The following is a 6779-nucleotide window of genomic DNA, read 5'->3' on the forward strand; positions in this document are numbered from 1 at the left end:
TGCCGTTCATCACTTTTCCGTTGACCGTAAAGCTTAGAAATAATGAGTCAGCTCGACTTCATGCTGATTTTGTGGACTAAGCTGTTCTTGAGCTTCTTAATTCTGATCGGGTGCATATGGTTTATGAGCAGCCTTTTGTTGTAAATCCCTTGCCAGTTTCCATACAGCCAGGCGGTAAGAAGAGGTTAATTCTCGATTTGCGCCATGTCAATAAGTCATTAATTAAGCAAAGTCTTAAGTACGAGGACTGGAAAATTGCTATGTCTTATTTTTCGAGAGACTTATACATGTTTTCCTTCGATTTAAAAAGCGGTTACCATCATATAGATATTGCACAGGAACACCAAACCTTTCTGGGGTTTTCATGGCGGGCGCCTGATTCCATCAATTAAGTATCTTATGTTTTTACTGTGCTCCCGTTCGGTTTTTCCTCTGCCCCTTATGTTTTCACAAAGGTTTTGAAGCCTTTAGAAAAGTATTGGAGAATACAGGGTCTTTGTATAGCCATCTTCTTGGACGACGGTTGGGCGATTGTTCAGGATAGCGAAAGTTGTCGCATTAAGGCCCTGGCTGTCAGGGCGGATTTTTATAATGCGGGTTTTGTTGTCAATGAAGACAAATCGGTATGGGAACCCACCCAAATATTGTACAGGCTGGGTATAACCTGGAATTCTGCACTAGGTACTCTAAAAATTGTAGAAAGAAGAATTGTTAAGATCATCAATACAATTGATCATATTATTGAAGCCGATTTCAAAGTGTCTGCGAGAGAGTTGGCCTCCTTCACAAGTCAAATTATCTCTACCAGCTCTGTAGTTGGTAGCATTGGGAGGATAATGACCAGACCTTGTGTCTTGTCCACCTTGTGCAGAGACAATTATTGGGATTCTATATCTCGTTTCGACGATTACTGCAAGGAAGAACTGTATTTTTGGAAAGAAAATGTGGTTAATATCAACACTAGGTATTGCTTTGTAAGTAAAGATCCTAGTTATTTTGTTTATTCGGATGCCAGTGCTACTGGAGGTGGAGCAATTATTGACTTTAACAATTATTTTGTGTGCCACAAAATGTGGTTGGAGAACGAGAGAGGTCAAAGTTCAACGAGGAGGGAGTTGTCTGTTATTGAGTTTTCTTTACAATCATTTGCCTCAGCGTTGGAAGGATCACACGTTAAGTGCTAAGATTGTTGAAGTGGGCAGCATGAAATTAGATTTGCATGAAGCGGCCCGAAGGATTTTTGATATTTGTATTCGATCGGGAATTCATTTAGAAGTGCATTGGATCCCTCGCACTTCGAATCAGCAAGCTGATTATATAAGTCGTTTAATTGACACTAATGATTGGCAAATTACTAAATAATTTTTTCTTTTCCTTGATGGCCTGTGGGGCCTGCATTGTGTAGATTGCTTTGCTAATTATTATAATCACAAGCTCCCCAAGTATTTTTCGAGGTTTTGGAACCCCAATACCTCGGGTGTTGATTTTTTCTTTCAATCTCTTCGAGGAGAAAATTGCTTAGCAGTCCCTCCAGTTGGTATCATCCCACGCGTTTTGCATTATCTGAAATCTCAGCAGGCCGTTGGTACGCTCGTTGTACCTCTTTGGCCTTCGGCTCACTTCTGGTCTTTAATTGCACACAAGTATAGTCGTTATCTTGTGACTTACAGTATTCATATCGAGAATGAGGTTCTAACCCACGGAAGAAACCTTAATTCGCTCTTAGGGTCTGATCTTTTCACTGGAAATATCATTGCCTTTAGATTGATTTACATTTGGTGGTGCTGGCCAAGGCAGTATGCTGTTCATCTATGAAGCACTGGCCTATTTATAGCCTATCATTTCATGTGGCGCTGTCTTAAACGGAGTATAGCTGATTTGTGTGGCGCTGGCCCAATCTATGGTTATTGATTTACGCGGCACTGGACCATACGATAGTCTATCGTCTTACGTGGCACTGGCCCCAACAACGATTGATTTTTGTATGGTTACTAAAGGACGTTCTTTCTTTTGTTCTTTTAGTATATATGTTTTGTTCTTGTCTTTCCAGATAATGTGAAGGTGTAGTCTGATCGTCCGGGTGAGTGTAGTCCTGAGAAGGACTGTTGTCGGTGGTAGTGACTGACGTTTCGACAGCCTGTGCGGAAGTCATCATCAGAGTCAAGTGAACGATTGTTGTCAGTAGAATGTTCTTATTCCAGTTCGTGTGAAATGATCGGTTGGTTTTGCCGTGATGTTATTGGCTGTAAGACTCATGTGACGTAAATCGGTCGTGATTGGTCTGTTTCGATCTGTCGGTAAAGTTAGGTCGTTCTTTTTCGGTCGTTTGTGATGTTTATGTTGTGAATGAGTCGTTTGTATGGAGCGGGTAGTTGTTGACATCTGTTTAGGGGAGTCTGTTCTAAGTTAGTAAACCAGCTTTCCAGAGTCAGTCGTTGAAAATAGTCAGTGCTGTAGGTTAGGCATTGCGCAGAGTCCCAGTCAATGTTGTGGTTGGTAAGTCGATGGTGTTCAGCAATGTGATTGCTGACATCACCTTTCCTCGTCGCCCGTCTGTGTTCAGTCAGTCTTGTTGTGAGGTTTCTGCCAGTCTCACCGATGTAGGAGGCTTGGCAGTCGGAACAATTGATCTTATAAATCGTTCCCTGTCTGTTCCTCGGTTCGTCTTTGTCTTTAACGTTGGTTAGTAAGTGACGTAGTGTGGTGATGGGTTTGTGGACGACGCGGATATTGAAGGGTAGTAAGATGCGCGAGATGTTTTCAGACATGCCTTTTATGTACGGTATGGTTGCTGTAGTCGTAGGGATTGCGGTGTCGTTTGTTTCGGTAGTGGTAGTGGGTCGGTGAGTGTTTCGTCGGATGAAGTCGTTGTTGTAGTTGTTCTTCGTAAAAACACGGTGAAGGTATTTGTTCTCGTCGGATAAGCTGTCTGTCGAGTCACATACTAGTTGTGCGCGTCGTGTTAGAGTTCTGATAGTTGTGGCTTTGTGTGATGTAGGGTTGTAGGATGACTCGTCTAGTAATCTGTCGGTGTGTGTCGGTTTCCTGTAAACTGTCGTTCGTAATGAGTTGTCGTTGTGGCTTACCAGGCAGTCTAGAAAAGGAAGTTTGCCATTTTCTTCGACTTCTCTGGTAAACTGTATGTCAGTGTTTTGTTCGTTAAGGTGGTTGTGGAATGCGTCAATTTCGTCGTGTCGAACGGCGGTGAATGTGTCGTCAACGTAACGTAACCAAAGCGGTATCGTTTGTCGGCAAGCCGAAAGGGCGCGTTCCTCGATGTTCTGCATCACAATTTCTGCTATAACAACAGAAACTGGAGACCCCATGGCAGTGCCGTGTAACTGTTTGTAGTGTTTACCGTTGTACTGAAAGTAAGTAGACGTTAGGCAAATGTTTAGCAAGTCCATGATGTCGTCTGTCGGTAGCGGTAGTGGGTCGGTAGATTGTCGGATTGCAGTCTCAGTGCATTGTAATGCCAATTGAAGTGGAATACTTGTGAACAGTGATTTCACATCAAATGACACTAGTTTATAGTCATCAGGTATCTGAACAGTCTTGGTAGCGTTAATGAAGTACGAAGAACAACTACAACAACGACTTCATCCGACGAAACACTCACCGACCCACTACCACTACCGAAACAAACGACACCGCAACTCCTACGACTACAGCAACCATACCGTACATAAAAGGCATGTCTGAAAACATCTCGCGCATCTTACTACCCTTCAATATCCGCGTCGCCCACAAACCCATCACCACACTACGTCACTTACTAACCAACGTTAAAGACAAAGACGAACCGAGGAACAGACTGGGAACGATTTATAAGATCAATTGTTCCGACTGCCAAGCCTCCTACATCGGTGAGACTGGCAGAAACCTCACAACAAGACTGACTGAACACAGACGGGCGACGAGGAAAGGTGATGTCAGCAATCACATTGCTGAACACCATCGACTTACCAACCACAACATTGACTGGGACTCTCCGCAATACCTAACCTACAGCACTGACTATTCTCAACGACTGACTCTCGAAAGCTGGTTTACTTAGAACAGACTCCCCTAAACAGATGTCAACAACTACCCGCCCCATACAAACGACTCATTCACGACATAAACATCACGAACGACCGAAAAAGAACGACCTAACTTTACCGACAGATCGAAACAGACCAATCACGACCGACTTACGTCACTTGAGTCTTACAGCCAATAACATCACGGCAAAACCAACCGATCATTTCACACGAACTGGAATAAGAACATTCTACTGACAACAATCATTCACTTGACTCTGATGATGACTTCCGCACAGGCTGTCGAAACGTCAGTCACTACCACCAACAACAGTCCTTCTCAGGACTACACTCACCCGGACGATCAGACTACCACCGACGACAGTCCTACTCAGGACTACACTCACCCGGACGATCAGACTACACTTCACATGTTACCCCCGGGTTCAAGCCATTTACTGCATTTCCAGATAATGCTATCAAGTAACTCCTGGCTTTCAACAATTTTCTTCAATCAACGTTTACGAAGTTCTAGAAGTTATGTTGAAGTCCAGGGCGGATACAACTACTAAAGCTTACATTCGTGTTATCAGAAAGTTCTTGGACTGGTCTAAAAGTAGACATTTCAACATGAAGTTACCTTTTCCTCTTAGTGTTGTTTCTCTATATCTATTTGAATTTCAGCAGTCTTGCGCTTCTATTTCCTCAGTAATTTTAGCCCATGCGGCCCTTAATGGTTACATTCTTTTGTCCCTAGTTTGGATAGTAATCTTTTAGATAGTGAATTTTACAGGAATATCATCGAAGCTGCTAAACGCCAGAAGTCACAGCCAGTTATGAAAAGAGGCCTATTAACACAGACATCTTAAGGAGTATTTTAGATATTCATAACAAGAAAGATGCCAATTTAAAGGATCTTCGTATCGCTGCGTTATGCTCTTTAGCTTTCGCAGGATTTTTTTGTTATGACGAATTATGTAATATCGTTCCTAAGCATATTGAATTTCACGTCGATTATATAAGAATCTTTGTGCCTCGTAGTAAGACAGATGTTTATATAGAAGGGAATTTCGTCTTTATTAGTGCATCCAGGTCTAAGTACTGTCCTGTTGGTGTTTTACAACGTTATTTAGATTTATCTGGTATTGACTTGAGTAGTCCCCTCCTTTTATTTAGACCCCTTGTTTTTCACCGTAGTAGTTCTACCTATACATTGAGAAGTGGAAAGATTTCTTATACTACTTGTAGGGATATCTTAAGGGATACCTTAAGTCAGCTTGGCTACAACCCTAATGATTTTGGTCTTCATAGTTTAAGATCCGGAGCTATTACATATGCGGTACGTATTAGTAGGAACTCGATTCCAGAAAGACTTCATAAGATACATGGTAGGTGGAAATCTGATTCTGCCAAGGATATATATGTTGAAGTAAGCCTTGAAAACAGGTTACATGTAACTAAGTATTTAGGTTTGTGACGTATTATCGAGCGTATATTAGTTACTGCATACAGTAGTATCTAAAGAATTGTAAAAAAAAATAATAACAATAACAACTTTCTAATTTCTATCTTATAATAAACTGTGTTTTGGACCCGCTTGCGCATCCTACCATATTTCTCGTGTGATTTGTTTATATTATACGGGAATTTAAGGGTTAAATGATTTACGTTCGTTTGAGCGAAGCGAATTAGAACGTAAAGATATTTTGTGTGTGTGTTTGCGACTTTACTAAAACACTGGTATTCCACTCAGGCTCGCTCCAATATGAGACAATAAATAACCAACTTGGAGCTTGGCGCCACGTCGATTTTTAAACACGAAGGCGCGCTATACAAGGAAGTCTTCCCTGGGAAGACCTAGGCTCATTTGTTACTCACCGTTGACGTGTGCGGGTCAAATTTAAATGCTGGTAGACGAACAAAAGGAGCTAATGAGATATCTATTGTTTACTTCCACCAGCATGGTGGCATGAGGTAACATGCAAACCACCTACTTCGATCTCAAATTTACCGCCACAAATAAAGACAGTTTCTATTGGAGTAAGGAAATACAAATCTCAAAAATTCTTGTATTGTGATGAAGACATAAAACAATTTTGAGGAATGCGCCCGCTGTTCACTGCTTTGGAGTAGCTGTAGCTCAAGTTGACTTGACTCTAAGAGTTCTACATCACACGAGGGTTGATTGACAAATGGTCCAGTGGGACCTAAGGCTCCTTTTATAGCGCGCCTTCGTGTTTAATCAGGGACCTAAAAAAACCACGGCGGCGACGGCAACGAGGAAGTGGAAAAACAAAAGATCTAAATGGCAGAACAATAGTTCAGCACGTGCATTTTAAAACTTAGTACATTCCATAGCCGTCCTTTGCAAAACAAGAACGTGAAATCGCCAAAATTTGCGCCGTTTTCAAACCGAAACTGCGACGGCAAACTATTGCAATTTCCTGACTCGAAACTCAACGTCACTTTTATACGTTATTTTGAGGTTGAGTTGTGGCGCCATATGAGATGATAAACACATACAGCCATTTTCGAAATTCTAATTAAAAGTAGAAATTCATTTTTTAATCGACGCCTTCCTTGGTGTTGTCGACGTGACTGCTTGAGGTCCCTATCGTCATCTCGTACTCGGTGCGCCATTGTAGAACTGCTGCTTGGGATATATTACGATCCCAACCACAATCGCTATGAATATTTACAGTTTATTTTCCAAAAACGACCTCAGTAAGTCACGAGAAATGGCTTCACCCTATCAGT

At 41.8% G+C, this 6779-nt stretch overlaps 1 pseudogene across 1 annotated transcript in view; it reads left to right on the forward strand.

Moving 5' to 3' along the window:
• LOC148728676 (uncharacterized) overlaps positions 1–5636 on the forward strand; it is a 7575-nt pseudogene extending 1939 nt beyond the window's left edge. Inside the window, exon 3 of the transcript XR_015988668.1 lies at positions 4493–5636. The product of XR_015988668.1 is annotated as an uncharacterized LOC148728676 (transcript). The remainder of the gene's footprint in view (positions 1–4492) is intronic.
• Positions 5637–6779: the final 1143 nt, after the last annotated feature.

The sequence above is a fragment of the Stylophora pistillata genome, chromosome 6, assembly GCF_964205215.1.
Source record: "Stylophora pistillata chromosome 6, jaStyPist1.2, whole genome shotgun sequence".
Taxonomy (NCBI): Eukaryota; Metazoa; Cnidaria; class Anthozoa; order Scleractinia; family Pocilloporidae; genus Stylophora; species Stylophora pistillata.